The 16,757-nt window shown below is 37.9% G+C and overlaps 1 protein-coding gene across 2 annotated transcripts in view; it reads right to left on the bottom strand.

Annotated features, from left to right (window-relative positions):
- The window catches only part of sertad2b (SERTA domain containing 2b), a 57,213-nt gene that overhangs the window by 14,131 nt on the left and 26,325 nt on the right, over positions 1-16,757 (bottom strand). The window contains exon 1 of one of the 2 annotated variants that reach the window (XM_059359756.1): positions 14,306-14,456. The exons of the other annotated variant lie outside the window; for it this stretch is intronic. The gene's annotated coding sequence lies outside the window, so the exon portion shown is untranslated. Of the gene's footprint in view, positions 1-14,305; positions 14,457-16,757 lie in introns of those variants that run through there. 2 annotated transcript variants of the gene reach the window in all.

A 16,757-nucleotide genomic window follows, 5' to 3' on the forward strand; every position in this document is an offset into this window, starting at 1 on the left:
AAAGCAAAAAAGAACAATAATTGGAGATTTTTAAACGTCTACTTCTCCGGGCATAATTTCACCTAGAGACTCAATTAAAACTTTAAACAGTAGACACAAGTCTTGTGTATCGGTGTATTAATCCACGTTTTGATAGGTCATATAGTTTTTTATCAATCCCTGTTCAATGACCATGATCATTTTTGGAGAAATTCTGAGATTACAATGGGTGTGTATTGCACCCAGCCTCATTGGCTCCCATATTAAAAACGCAGGAAGATTTCTGTAGGAAAGCATATCTAACAGTAGGAAAGCATATCTAACAGTTTTTCAGATCGCTCTTACAAAGCTATTTCTTCATTTTTCTTCACAAAAAAACATATGTAGACGTTCAGGAAGAACCAGGACGCTCAAAGTGAAGTCGGATCAATGATAGGAATTATGGTTTTGCCAGAAATGCTTTCTGTTCGAGGCCAGAAATTCCAGTCTGTCCACCTCTGGCTGCTGTCACTGTTCAGGTACATTCTACAGCTGCAGTTAATTCTGTTGATTGCTCTGCTCTGATTGCCTTTGATCCTTTGATGTGATTACAGTTACAGATACACACACACACACACTCCTCCAGATACACATGCTTCTCACACACACACACACACACACACACACACACACACACACACACACACACACACACACACAAATGCGCACACACACACACACACACACACACACATTTTGAGGTTAAAGGTCATAGGTTGCTGTATAAATAAATACTTGAAGAGGAATGCTTGTTGTAGGTGTGCTCCTTGTATATAATATAGTATCATAACATTACTAGTATTAATTGTTATAAATCTCTGAAGAATCTCATCATAGTGTACACACACCGGCAGTAGCCCCCGTGGCCCTTTCACAATTTCCCCAGAGGAAATTTTCAAGTTTGTATGTATTTTTCTGTTATGAAAACAATAAAAATAAATACACACAAAAAAGAAAGAAAGAACACACCAATAAAGCTACGTAACACAGAAGAAAACTGCAATTTCACAAAAAAAGGGTGCCAACAGGAACTAGCAGCTCAGCCTGCAGGGAACTGGCTTGAGAGATGGAGGGTCGCTGGTTCAAGTCCACAGGGATGAGTCCCACTGGTGACTCAATCATTAAGCGTCTCACTATGTGGCAATCCCTCTCTTACTCTTTACTAACATATGTTTATTCATGTATTTCCGTCCTGTGTGTTTGCAGCGTTGCTGACTTTTAACCATCTACTACTAGAGTATCTGCATTCGGTGCATGCAGCCGCATGTGGAGCTTCGAGGAAAATGGAGAAATAAGAGTGTGAGAAAGAGAGAGAGACACAGAAACAGAGAGTCAAAGAGAGAGAGAGAGAGGAGAGAGAGAGAGGAGAGAGAGAGAGAGAGACACACACACAGAAACAGAGAGAGAGAGTCAAAGAGAGAGAGAGAGAGAGAGAGAGAGAGAGAGAGAGAGAGAGAGAGACACACAGAAACAGAGAGAGAGAGAGAGAGAGAGAGAGAGAGAGAGAGAGAGAGAGAGACACACAGAAACAGAGAGAGAGAGAGAGAGAGAGAGAGAGAGAGGAGAGAGAGAGAGACACACACAGAAACAGAGAGAGAGAGAGAGGAGAGAGAGAGAGACACACACACACACAGAAACAGAGAGAGAGGGAGAGAGAGAGACACACACAGAAACAGAGAGAGAGAGAGAGAGAGAGAGAGGAGAGAGAGAGAGAGACACACACACAGAAACAGAGAGAGAGAGAGAGAGAGAGAGAGAGAGAGTCAAAGAGAGAGAGAGAGAGAGAGAGAGAGAGAGTCAAAGAGAGAGAGAGAGAGAGAGAGAGAGAGAGAGAGAGAGAGAGAGAGAGAGAGAGAGAGAGAGAGAGAGAGAGAGAGAGAGAGAGAGAGAGAGAGAGAGAGTTAGGTTCAAAGCAGTTTGTGATTGAGAGCTGAAGCAGCTGCGCATGTCTGACTCACTGACTCATGGCAGGGTGTTTAGACACACACACACACACACACACACACACACACACACACACACACACACACACAGAGTGCAGGGCTGACATACCAGAGGTGCCCCACCCCTTTACATTCCACTTCATTATCCTCCTCTTCCCTTTTCCTCTTCTCTTCTCTTCTTCTGTCGCTCTTTTACCTCTTTTACATCTTTCTTCTTCTTCATCCTCACCCTCCTCTTTTACTCCCCTCCTCCTCCCCCTCCCTCCTCCCCCTCTGCCTGTCAAAGTTCACAGGCCCAGAACCATCCTCCACCCTGTGAGTCTGGATATGAGATATGAAAACAACCAGAAGAAACAGATCATAAACGAGTGTAGATGGTAGATAAAGCATGAGTACCGCGCTGCAAAAATGGAGACGTGGTCTTCATTCAAGGTCACCGTGACTTAAGACGCCACTTTTTTCACCGTCTCACTAAGAAACTACCTTTTACCAAAAAGGATTTCCATGAAGTAAAAATAGCTCAAAGCGAAGAAGCAACCAGCTCTGACTAGAAACCAGCCGACCTGCAGATTTGAAGGTCAGTGTTGTTAGTGATATTTTTGGACTGAAGCTTAAAATAGATTTTTTTTTTAACAGTCTGTACCTTCAAATTGGACAGGAAGTCAATTTAATGTCAGGAAAAAATGCCTGCAAAACCTAGTGTCTGAGAGCTTATAGCTGTTATATCTGAGCTCCTCCGCTATAGTCGTCTTCCGCCATGAGTTCAGTTCTGGAAAAGTCCCATGATGCATTGCGACACTCCCACATGTATTCCCATTTGGTGTCATTTTGTGTCTTTTTTTGGTCATTTTGTGTCTTTAGTCATTTTGTGTCTTTTTTTAGTCATTTTGTTTCTTTTTTTGGTGATGATTTCAAAGTTCTGGAAAAGTCCCATGTTGCATTGCGACACTCCCGCATGTATTCTCATTTTGTGTCCTTTTTTTGGTCATTTTGTTTCTTTTTTTAGTCTTTTTTTAGTCTTTGTGTCTTTAGTCATTTTGTTTCTTTTTTTAGTCATTTTGTGTCTTTTTGTGTCTTTTTTGGTAATTTTGTGTCTTTTTAGTCATTTTGCGTCTTTTTTGGTATTTTTGTGTCTTTTTTTTGTCATTTTGTGTCTTTTTTTTGTCATTTTGTGTCTTTTTTTAGTCATTTTGTGTCTTTTTTTGGTGATGATTTCAAAGTTCTGGAAAAGTCCCATGTTGCATTGCGACACTCCCACATGTATTCTGATGCATTTCATTGGCCAAGAGACCGAAAATAGGTGGAAAAAACTACAAATACTACAAAATGACGTATCCGCTTTCCCGCCTTTAATGGTAAAACAACACAACAGCGCCCCCGGTTTTTTGCTTTGTAGCTAACAGGGTCTCTGCAGGTTTCAATAAGTAAATTTAAGACTTTTAAAGACTTTTTAAGACCATTATGAATGCAGTTTAAGACCCATTACACATCCATACTGGCAAAAAAGTACAAAAGACATGAAGGAAAATTGGAGGCCTGGAATTACTTGCAAAGTTTATGAATCTATTCACAGCTCTTCACATTGGAATAAAAAATGCTAACTAATGAAAAATAAATGAAAGATACATTCTGACCGTTATTTTATAACGGTCTTGCTTTTAAATCTAAACATTTAAAAGCAAGACCGAATTTTAAGCATTTGTTTTGAACAAAAGTAACGATAATACATTTTTTGAATCGCATTTAAGACATTTTCTGAGATTTTAAGAGAATGTTAATGGCTAAAATTAAAGGATTTTAGATGTCTAAGACCCCGCAGATACCCTGAGCTGTCAAAGCAAAGCAACTAGCGTCACTTTTGATGATACCTAATGTAATCATAACAAAAACATGTGTACAGCTCTAAATATTTACAACAATAAGCAGTGATTTGAGTTGAGATGGTTTGCTTGTTATTGGATTAGATGCAGTTCCAACCATAGTGTCTAACTGACTATTTTTTTTAAGATGAAGCAATAAAATAATTTCCAATATTCTGTGTCAAATTGTGTATTTCTTTGCTAAGTATCCATGCAAAAAGCAGGAAAATGTACAGCCAGCAGGTCATTATTGCTAAAAGAAGCCATTCAGAGTGATTAAAGACCCTGTTGGGGTTCTTTTCACATTAATAATGAGCTGATAGCTGCACATTATTCATTACTGATCAATCAAACTGCATCATACACACATCAGAGGCTCATAACACTAACTGGGCAAGGCTTTATTTAATAATAAACCACGATCTACCTATTATTGTTTCAATGTTTAATCAAAGACATCAGATTAAGTTTACTCTATTTGCAGAGTAAACTTCTTTCTTACCTTCATAAATGTGCAACAGACACCCCAAACTGTAAATCAATACATAAATGATTGTTTCCAGAGGAGCAATCCAAGAAAAGAAGAACATTTTTCGAAATAAACACTTCTCCAATTTTGCCCACATCCCAAAAATATCCTGATACAAAGTCACAAACAAGCACAGACTGGACTGAACCATCTCTATTTTAATAAGATGTCAATAATACAACCTGGCCCACACAGTTTAGAAGAGAACACACCACATTAAAATAGCCTCAAAATCTGAAATTTCTACTGAAAAAGAAAGGCCTGCTGGCGACTATGTGTGTTGTTACATTGGATTACATTAATGTTGATGATGCCTTCAGGGCCTGGTAGTAAAATAATAATACAAAGCTCTAATAATAGTCCAAACAGTGAGTTTGAATATATATAAATGGATGAAAAGTAGAAATCTCATCACAAAATGATGGTGTAAAACATGGGTCTCAAACTCGCGGCCCGCGGGCCAATTGCGGCCCTCGTGATGATATTTTGTGGCCCCCACCTTGATATGAAAGTTTAATGTGAGTTTTATATGAATGGCACTTTACCATGTTGTGTGTGGAAGGTCCCTTTAATTACTTTTTTTGGTAATTTTGTGTCTTTTTTAATAATTATGTCTTTCTTAGTAATTTTGGCCATTTTTTGTCTCTTTAAAATAATTTTGTGTCTTTTTTTTGTAATTTTGTATCTTTTTGTAATAATTTTGTGTCTTTATCAGTAATTTTGTTTTTTTGTTTTTTGGCTATTTTGTGTCTTTTTGGGGTAATTAAGTTTTTTTCTGTCATTTTGTGTCTTTGTAATAATAGTGTCTTTTTTAGTCATGTAGTGTCTTTATTAAGTCATTTTGTGTCTTTTTTTTAGTAATTTCGTATTTTTCTGTCATCTTGATACTGCCTCCAGCGGCCCCCAGGTAATTTGACTTTAAGACCCCTGGTGTAAAACATTAAAACATGCCGTTTTATACAAGGATGGTTCAAAAAGTGTGTGTGTGCAAGCATGAGAGTGTGTTAGCCTGCCAACTGTGCCTGCAAACACACATCAGACATGTGGGCCGAGCATATTATTCCAGGAGCTGGCTGTGGTGAGTGTGAGTGTGTGTGTGTGTGTGTGTGTGTGTGTGTGTGTGTGTGTTGTGCGGTAGTGCAGTGCTAGTGGATGGACTCTGCAGTGATATTATGATCCTGTAACCGGATACGCTGGTTTCCATGCCTGAGCTGCACATCCACCCCTCCCCCTCACCTCCACATCGGGCTATTTCAGGTTCTCTGGATGCACAAAGTACAGACGGACACACACACTACACACACTACACACTACACACACTACACACTGCTCTGCTGCAGGTGGAAGCATGCAGCAGGGTGCTGTGTGTTAGTATGACATGTATTAATGTCATGTGCATGGAGGCGTACAGTAGCAGTCTGCAGTCATCACTGAGCTGCAGCTCTGCACATGAGGACAACACTGTCCAACTCAGGCTGTGTGTGTGTGTGTGTGTGTGTGTGTGTGTGTGTGTGTGTGTGTGTGTGTTCTTGTACTTCCTACATAGTGAGGACCGGAACATGTTTTTAACCAACAGAGTGAGGACATTTTTGCAAAGAGAGGACATTTCGGCCGGTCCTCACTTCTTTAAAGGCTTTTTTTTTTTTTTTGAGATTTCAGACTTTGTTTTAAGGGTTAAAGGTTACATGATAATGATAATTAACTGAAACTGTATTGTGTGGTTATAAAACGAACTAAAATTATAGATAAAATGTCCTTCGTTTTCGTCTTTGTCGACTTTTTTCATACATAATGAAGATGGATCAGACAAAGGAAATAAAGGCAAAATTTACTGTGACCTCTTTTAATCTCCCACCCAACAAATACCCCATTACAAAAAACTACAACTAACACTAAAACAAATAAATAGTAAACTAAAACTAGCAAACTCACTCTAAAAACTAATTAAAACTACCTGGATTTGAAAACAAAAATTCACAACAAAATTAAAACCAAAACTGATGAAAAATCCAAAACTATTATAACTTTGCAAGGGAATTCACTGTCCCAATGAATTTGTTTTAAAGGGTTAAAGTTACATGATAATGATAATTAACTGAAACTGTACTGTGTGGTTACAAAACTAACTAAAATTATAGTGAATATGTCTTTCGTTTTCATCTTTGTCAACTTTTAATCTCCCACCCAACAAATACCGCATTACAAAAAACTAAAACTAATAAAAACTAAACTAAAACTAGCAAACACACTCTAAAAATTAAAAATTAAAACTAACTGGATTTGAAAACAAAAATTCACAACAAAATTTAAACTAATGAAAAATCCAAAACTATTATAACCTTGCAAGGGAATTCACTGTTCCAATGAGGGTCCTCACAATGATAGAAGTACAAGAATGTGTGTGTGTGTGTGTGTGTGTGTGTGTGTGTGTGTGTGTGTGTGTGTGTGTGTGTGTCTCTCACAATGTCGAACTAGTAAACACATTCCAGACAAAACCCAGAGGAAGAGAGAGATAGTGCGTTGTGGTGCTCGTCTGAGCCGCTACGCTCAATAGCAGCTTCACTTCCACACACACAACTTAAGATACAGTTACAGCATGACGACAGATACTACTACTACTGTTTCTACCTCTTCTAGTACTACTACAGCTCCGGATACTTATATATTTATTTATTAGAGCCGGACGGATATTATTGACCTATCAAATGCATCTATCAGTACGACCACATTAAGGCCTATTTAACCTATTTAACATGGTAAAATAAATGTTCTACAATCTGCATTATCACATTATAAAATGCAGAAAACAAAGCTGGGAATGATTTAGAAATTGTGTATTTGATTTTTATTTATTTGATATTCAAAAGCATCAGCAAGTCACCAGTGAGTAGGGACTATCATGTGTAATAATATATAATAATAATGTTAGTTATTGGCCAATATTGTTTTTTATGCATGTTTTTGTGGGGGTTTCATGCATGTTTGTGTGTTTTTATGCAGGATTTTTTGTGTTTTAATGCGTGTTTTTGTGTGTTTTTTATGTGGGTTTTTTTGTGTTTTTATGCATGTTTTTGTGTGTTTTTTATGCATGTTTGTGTGTTTTTATGTGGGATTTTTGTGGTTTTATGCATGTTTTTGTGTTTTTTATGCATGTTTGTGTGTTTTTATGTGGGACTTTTTGTGGTTTTATGCATGTTTTTATGCAGGATTTTTTGTGTTTTAATGGTTGGATTTTTTTGTTTGTTTTATGCTTGTTTTGTGTGTTTTTATAAATGTTTCTGTTTGTTTTTATGTGGGATTTTTTGTGGTTTTATGCATGTTTTTTATGCATGTTTTTGTGTGTTTTCTATGTGGGATTTTTTTGTAATTCTTTGTGTTTTTTTGTGTGTGTTTGTGTGTTTGTGTGTTTTGTGCATGTTTTTGGTTTAAAAAAAATGTGGTTTTGGTGTGTTTTATTGTGTTCAAAATGTTGATCCAGTATGGTAAACATTTTTTATGTGATATAAGTACAGGAAGAATGAAAAAGAGTCAAAAACCAACAAAATAGCACTAAACTCTAAAGGGTTAAATAAGTTGTTGCATGTGGTATGAACATCAATGAATAAAAAAATAAAGTTGAATTAGATTTGCTTAGCAACACAGACTCACACTGGACAACTCGCCTGCAGTTTTTCCACTGGATTTTTTTTAACTGGCTCTTTTGCATAGACCTGTAATAAAACAGGCAAATATCCTTCAGCAGCAAAACACAGTTTGTTTCTTCTTCCAACCAAACTGCTTCTATCTGTTAAACAGTTAGAGAGACGTTTCACTAAACTAATCTACCTTCTGATCACATGTGGTCTGGTGATGGTAAATAAAGCTCAATTAAATCTTTAAATGTCATCAATATGTTTTATCTCAAGTTGTTACAGGTGCATATAATGAATATTCTCTATATTATGACTCACAGTGTTGGCTAGTAGGTATAGTAAGTAACAAGGTTATAATAGTTTGGGATTTTTCATTAGTTTTAATTTTAATTTCGTTGTGATTTTTTGTTTTCAAATTCAGTTTTAATGAGTTTTTAGAGTGAGTGTGCTAGTTTTAATTTGTTTTTATTTTTTGGAAAATGCTTCGTTTTAGTTTTTATTAGTTTTAGTTTTTTTGTAATGGGGTATTTGTTGGGTGCCAGATTTTAAAAAGTCACAATAAATGTTTCCTTTATTATCTTTAATTATCCATTTCAGCCCAAATAAGTTTATTAAGTCATAAAACCAGATCGATTAAATAGATTTCACTGAATTTGAAAACAAAAATTCACAACCCAATTAAAACTAAAACTAATGAAAACTCCAAAACTAGTATAACCTTGCTAGGGAATTCACTGTTCCAATGAGGGTCCTCACAAAGATAGAGGTACAAGAATGTATGTGTGTGTGTGTGTGTGTGTGTGTGTGTGTGTTCTTGTACTTCCGACATAGTGAGGACCAGAACACATTTTAACCAACAGAGTGAGGACATTTTTGCAAAGTGAGGACATTTCGACCAGTCCTCACTTCTTTAAAGGCTTTTTTTTTTTAGATTTCAGACTTTGTTTTAAGGGTTAAAGGTTACATGATAATGATAATTAACTGAAACTGTATTGTGTGTTTACAAAACTAACTAAAATTATAGTGAAAATGTCCTTCGTTTTCGTCTTTGTCAACTTTTTTCATACATAATGAAGATGGATCAGACAAAGGAAATAAAGGCAAAATTTACTGTGACCTCTTTTAATCTCCCACCCAACAAATACCCCATTACAAAACACTAAAACTAACACTAAAACTAAAGCATTTCAAAAAATAAATACAAAAAAAATATTAAAACTAAAACTGATGAAAAATCCCAAACTATTATAACCTTGCAAGGGAATTCACTATTACAATGAGGGTCCTCACAAAGATAGAAGTACAAGAATGTGTGTATGTGTGTGTGTGTCCTCATAGTGATCATAAATGCTCACATGACGGGGGTCAGCTGGGTATCACACAGGGAATCCACTAGGATCTCTTACGTAATGACAGACCTGGTTACAAAACACTCGGCTCCTCCTGCAACATGCAGCGGCCATTAATAAAGAACGCCGGAATAAACTGAAGAAAAAGACCAGATAAAACTGTCTATAAGTGAAGGATTGTCATCAATTCAGTTTGAAGAAGATGCTTTTTTTAATGTAACCAATGAACGCATTACAAATCATTTTTGACACTGTATAAATGGTCTTACTGTATTTGTTTTAAAGTATAAAAGGTGTCTGAAATGTGAAAATTAATCACACACAGCAAGAGTCACTGACTTGTAAAGCCTCCGTGACTCAGACTGAAACTAAACTCAGTTCATTGGGTACAACGTCATCTGTCACTGACAAAGACAATGAAAGACACGTATCAGTAAACAGCACAAACTACAGCAACAAAAATGACCATAAATCATATTATAATAATAATAAAGGTAGGGTTAATAACAGGGCTGTCATTTAGCACACATACATGCTGAGTCTGTACAGCTTCTTAAGAGTAAAATTCAAGCACTTTTAATTCGGGCTGCAGGATTATGGCCAAAATGATAATCACAATGATTTTGATCAATATTGGAATCACGATTATCCATCATTTTAGGGAAAACATCTGTATTATTATTGCAATCTTTTAAACAAACAACAGGAACAGTTTTTAGTGTCCGGTGCTTGTTGTAAACAAACAGAGATTGCTAAGCTAACTGTTAGCCTATTAGCAATATGCAGACTGAACGCTAAGGGGCTAACATCCCCTCCGGCTCTGCAGCTGGGAGAGACTGCTGCAGGAGGACTGCTCTTAACGAGCCGCCGGCCCCCGCAGCTCGTTAAGAAGAGTCAGAGCGAGTCTCCAAAAGTCTCCAATAACACCAGAAAAAGTCGCTGGATTTGTCGCCAGTCGCTTTCTTGAAAAATAGTCGCTAAGGTGCTAACATCCCCTCCGGCTCTGCAGCTGGGAGAGACTGCTGCAGGAGGACTGTGCCGCTTCGACTCGACTGATAATGATTTTGGTTTTTATCAAGAAAACCATGGAAAATGTCTAGATATCAGCTCTTAAATTAAACTCTTATGATCTATTTTTGTTGTTATCATTATATTTGTCCAAACAAATGAACCTTTAGTTGAACCAGGCATTAAAATGAACATTTACGAGAAGAAAACAAGGGTGGTCTGATCATTTTTTCCATGACTGAATGTGCAACCAACAATCAAACTTCAATCATAACAGAGAAACCTGACAGGTGCCTGTGCTACTAAGCAGTTAATGTTAAAGGTACAATCCACAGTTTCACAAAAAAGAAACTATTGCTTTTCCAGAATTGTGCAGCAAGTCTCAATGACCCGTGCATGTGCAACAAACTCCTGGTCATTTGGGTATTCACACAAACTCACTCACTCCCTCTCTCTCTCTCTCTCTCTCTCTCTCTCACACACACACACACACACACACACACACACTTAAGTCTATAAATAAAAGGCAGAAGAAGAGAGCAGATTTAGGTCAGCAGACGTGTCTACATGCCGTGGAGCGCTCCACTCTTTCCACCGAGCCTCTTCAGGGGGAAACACAGCCTGACACTTCCAGTGACGAAGCCTCAGAACCCCACAGTGAATGGTAGTACCCTCTGTATTACTGCAGTATCTGCCTTATTACTGCAGTATCGGCCTTATTACTGCAGCATGCACTGTACCCCAGCAGCCCGGGCCTTATTACCACGGTGCCCACCTTGTTACAGCAGCGCTGCAAGTGTCATAATTTTTACTGCAGGCAGCACGCTTACTACTTAAGCATAATCCCAGTGAATGCAGTACAAGCCTTATTACTGCACTCAGAGCTTTGCTGCTGCACCGTGCGTCCTATTACTATCACCAGCTGGAGGTATTCAGCTGCTGGAGGTATTCAACGTACAGTAGAAGCGTCCCTTCATAGCGTAGTAACAGATATTACTGTGGATTCATGCTGGAGAGACTCACAACGCAGCTCACTGTGTTCAAAATGTATTTTCATATCTACTAAGAAATGCCTGTGAAGATTCGTGTTAAAGATGATGAGGGAATGTAGGGGATTTAGAGCAGGGGTCCCAAACTCAAATTACCTGGGGGCCGCTGGAGGCAGTATCAACATGACCAAAAAGACACACAAAATGACACAAAAAAAAGACACAAAATGACAAAAAAAGGACACAAAATGACAAAAAAAAGACATAAAAAGACCTAAAAATACACAAAATTACCAAAAAAAGACACAAAGTTGTTTAAAAAAGACAGAAAATGACCCAAAAAAACCCACAAAATTACTAAAAAATATACACAATAATTTTTTTAAAAAGACACAAAATTACCAAAAAGACATAACATTACTAAAAAAGACAAAATTACCCCCCAAAAAAACAGAATTAGCAAAAAAGACCCAAAATTATTTTTTTAAAAGACACAAAATTACCAAAAAAAGGCATAAAATGACCAAAAATGACACAAAATCACAGAAAAAAAACCCCTAAATTACTTAAAAAAGAAACATTACCAAAAAAAGATACAAAATTACCAAAAAAAGTAATTAAAGGGACCTTCCACACACAACACGGTAAAGTGCCATTTATATAAAACTCACATTAAACTTTCACATCAAGGTGGGGGCCACAAAATATCGTCACCTATGATTTAGAGGGACTATTGGATGCTAAAACAAAATCAGGGAGTGCATCTTGAAACCAAGTTTGTTTATGGAGCTTCAGTAGTAAAATGTAGACTGTGTTGTGGGTCCGGATAAAAAGTGGGACCCCTCTGAGGTAGGGGTGGGCGATATGGCCCTAAAAGATTATCACAATATTTCAGGGTATTTTTTTGCGATAACGATATTCTTGACAATATTTTAAAAATACTGAAAAATATAAAGAAAATATGATTTTTTAAGTCTGTATAAATACAAAAACGTAGAACAAAATAAAAGATCAATCATAAATCTAAAATGTAGTGTAAAGTGCAAATCTCAACAGTTGCCAAATACAAAAATTTTTACTCTTGTCTCTTGAGTATTAGCAAAAACTGTAATTTAGACTGAATATTCCCCTTATTTTTAGGGTAATTGTGTCATTCATTAACACATCATGCTATTTCTCTATTAACTTTACATGAAAATGTTATATTTTTTACAGCAAAACTGTTTCCTACAGTTTATGCTATTCTGTGATTTACGGTAATTAAAAGTGTCTACTACGGTAATTAATAATTTCTACAAACATTTTTTAGCGGTAACCTCACCTAGCGGTAAACTCACCTAGCGGTAACCTAGTGTAGTATCCCTCCTGCAGTATACACAGAGGTAACCTCACCTAGCGGTTACCTCAGCTAGCGTTAACCTCAGCTAGCGTTAACCTCACCTAGCGGCAACCTCACCTAGCGGTAACCTCAGCTAGTGGTAACCTCAGCTAGCGTTAACCTCAGCTAGCGTTAACCTCACCTAGCGGCAACCTCACCTAGCGGCAACCTCACCTAGCGGTAACCTCAGCTAGCGTTAACCTCAGCTAGCGTTAACCTCACCTAGCGGCAACCTCACCTAGCGGTAACCTCACCTAGCGGCAACCTCACCTAGCGGTAACCTCACCTAGCGGTAACCTAGTGTAGTATCCCTCCTGCAGTATACACAGAGGTAACCTCACCCAGCGGTAACCTCACCCAGCGGTAACCTCACCAAACAACAGAAACACAGAGCTAATAGAAAAATGGCGAAGCGTCAGGGAGACGAGAATGCTGAATATCTCAAAAAGAAAACGAGAGGGTACCATGAAAGTCACATTGAGTTCGGCTTCATAGAAGCAATGGACAATGGGGGGGTCGCCAAAGTTTACAATGGTAAAAATGTGGGTCCCTCAAGAAAAAGGTTGGGAACCACTGCTCTCCATCATTAATGGGAACCCTTACGCCACTACGGCAACAAGTAGGAATGTTGACAATATCATGATATGCATTTTTTTTTTAACCCATAAAAAATGATACCGGTATAACTGTGAACGATGTGATATGGCGAACCCCTCCTCTGAGGGTGACCCGTGTGCAGCCTGCGGGTCACAACACAGGGAGCAGCGGAGTGAAGAGGAGGTGCTGCTGTCACTATAGGAGGAGCAGGCTGCTGTGTTGTGGTGCACGTTACGAAACAAGAGCCCCCCCCCCCTCCACTACAGCTACACACTGACTGAGACAGTCCCAAACACTGGAGATCACTTCCACTTCCACTGCAACAACACACACTTCACACACTTACATGTGCACAAGAACACTGCTCACACAAGTTGTCAATAAGGACTAAATGTACTGCAGCCATGTGTGCCTTTTATGTCAACATCAATCCATATTATCTGCTGTTGTTGACAACACATGTAGACTCAAATCAGTCGTTATATTGTGGCCCAAATGCATTTTCAATCATTTATGTAAGAGCATTTACACAAATGTAGGTCATTCTATGTAATTTGGTAATTACTTTCTTACTAGAATATATTTTTTTTGTCATGTTATCATGACACCAGAGTGTGTGTTAACGGCTGAGTGTATTTGTTGAGAACACTCAATGCATTTTGGGTAGAAAAGTTTATCAGACAGACTTTTTTCTCTCTCTCCGTGGTGATAAACTGAAAGTGGCGACCTGTTTGTTTCCTCGGCTCCAACTGGTTATCTGGCAGATAGAAACAACTGGAGGTGGAGCAGGGAACCCAAATATGATCCATTTACCAGGAAAACTTTTCTTCTCCCTCCACCCAGAGCCGCTTCAGCCACCACAGCACCACTCAGCCCATAATACACCTCCAGCGCGTCTATTATTCACAAGAAATACGGTGCGCACCGCCGCGCGTAACCTGCGTCTCCGTCGTGTTTTTATCGCTGATCTTTAGAGGGAAAAGGTTCAGAAACGGTTTCTTACCACATCCAGGTCCGCCGGAGTTTGAAAGAGAAACATGGAGGGTATTTAAAGAGTCCTGTCGGCTCCAGAAGAACAAGCCGTCCTCGCTCCCCGAGACTCCGCCACACAATGGCGCTGATAGGAGGAGAAAGCTGCCTCCGCTCACAGGGACGCTGCTGCCTTCACGGACCGTCCGTCATACCGGAGAGGTGCGCTACACGTGTTTCTGTCTCGCTTTTTAACCCTCTAGAGCAGGGGTCTCAAAGTCAAATTACCTGGGGGCCGCTGGAGGCCGGATCAACATGACCGAAAAAAGACACAAAATTACTAAAAAAAATTACTGAAAAAAGACACAAAAAGACCAAAAAAAAACAACCAAAATTACCAAAAAAAGACACAGAATTACCAAAAAAAGACACAAAATTACCAAAAAAGACATAAAATGACAAAAAAAGACACAAAATTACTGAAAAAAAATACTTAAAAAAGAGACAAAATTACCAAAAAAATGACACAAAATTACAAAAAAAGACACAAAATGACTGAAAAAACACTAAATTACTTTAAAAAACACACAAAATGACCAAAAAGACACAAAATGACCAAAAAAGACACAAAATTACAAAAAAAAAGACACAAAATGATTAGAAAAAGACAAAATTATTAAAAAAAGACACAAAATTACAAAAAAAAAGACAAAATTATTAAAGACACAAAATTACAAAAAAATAGATAATAAACGCTCCGGTAGCAGCTGCCTTTCTTTTTGTTAATGTCGTCATAGAAACAAGTGAAACAAAGCTCCAGCTGGAGCAATAAAGGGACCTTCCACACACAACACGGTAAAGAGACATTCATATAAAACTCACATTAAACTTTCATATCAAGGTGGGGGCCACAAAATACCGCAATTGGCCCGCGGGCCGCGAGTTTGAGACCCATGCTGTAGAGTCCATGAAACCACCTGCACATTACTTTTTCATGACATCGTCATACTGTTAAAATAATCGCCTAAGTCATTTTTTGTCCAAATTGTTTTTTTTGCCTAAATCATCTCATTACCTCCTATTTTTTGCTAGTAAAAATATAAGTGCCACATTTAGAAGAAAAAAAAATATTACAAGATTAAAGTCGTAAATATTGAATTAATTACGAGACTAAAGTGTACAATGTTTAATTAATTATGAGAATATAGTAATAACTTAAAAATGTTTTTAAAAATACTTAATTAATTATTAATCAATTAATTAATTCAATATTCACGACTTTTCTGTCTGTATATCCATAACTGTACACCGTCCATTATTATAACAATAAAATATTGTGGAAAAGAGATGTGGCCAAATAAATGCTGTAACAACCAGAGGTAAATTAGATGCATTTGACTACTATGTAAATATTTATTTTCAAATAACAATAATTAAAACAATATTTTATTAAGTAACCCGTATGATAAAAAATGAACATGGCACTTTTTTTCATAGTAAATATTTTTGCTTTAAAAAAAACAGCTTCACTCCTAATTATTATTATTTTTATTATTATAACAACTGCATAATTATTACAGTCCTTATTACAGGATCCATTTTGTTAAGGGTAGTAACTTTTACGAGGAGCACCTGAAGGCAGCAGGAAAAGCTGAAACCGAGCAGCTGCCCCGAGAAGTGGCGTCGTCAACTTTGCTCCGCCCACACACACACACACACACACACACACACACACACGGGAAATTCTGCAACGCTGTATTTTCTCCTTTTCCTTCCCTCTTACTATAAACTATGTAATTAAACATTATTGTAATATTTAACAACTGTAAAGTGGAAGCAGTGTTTAGTATCTGCAGATGTTTCTTATACTGAAAACTTGTAGTCAGTAATTTATTCTTCTTTTTTTTTTCACACGAGTGGTGAGAGAACTGGACTGCATGGTGCTGTCTGGGCAGTTAGCTGCGACCCGGCAGCAGCAGATGGCAGGAAGACGTCCAGTAAACTCAAACAAAACCCAGCCGAGTCTGCTCCAAACTGCCAAAAAACACCAGTGGAGCAGGGCAGAAAATGGGCATCTAGAAGACCGTTTGTGTCCCTGATGCCCCCTGCTGCACACTCACCCAGTTGTGCACGGATACACTCACAATCACAATACAAGGCTCCTTTTTTATACTCCAGACAGGCTGCATGTTCTCAGTCACTCTGTCACTAGTATTTCCATCTATTGGCGTCCTGTTGGCGAAGAATCAATCGTTTTTCTTCTATTGTCAGTGTGGAAAACAGCATTAAGGCCTTCATATTGCACTAAAACTCACCACTGTTGAGACCCGGTCAGAGTTTCTGATCCCAACACTGTGTTGTCTAAAACCCCCCTCGTCATAGCAATGATGGTGATGGTATTCATTGCATGCAAAAACGAGTGACGATTCTGATTTATCGACAGTGTGCAGAGTGATTTTGTAATCCGATGTTAAAGACACTTCATT

This window comes from Centropristis striata, chromosome 20 (genome assembly GCF_030273125.1).
Source record: "Centropristis striata isolate RG_2023a ecotype Rhode Island chromosome 20, C.striata_1.0, whole genome shotgun sequence".
Lineage (NCBI taxonomy): Eukaryota > Metazoa > Chordata > Actinopteri > Perciformes > Serranidae > Centropristis > Centropristis striata.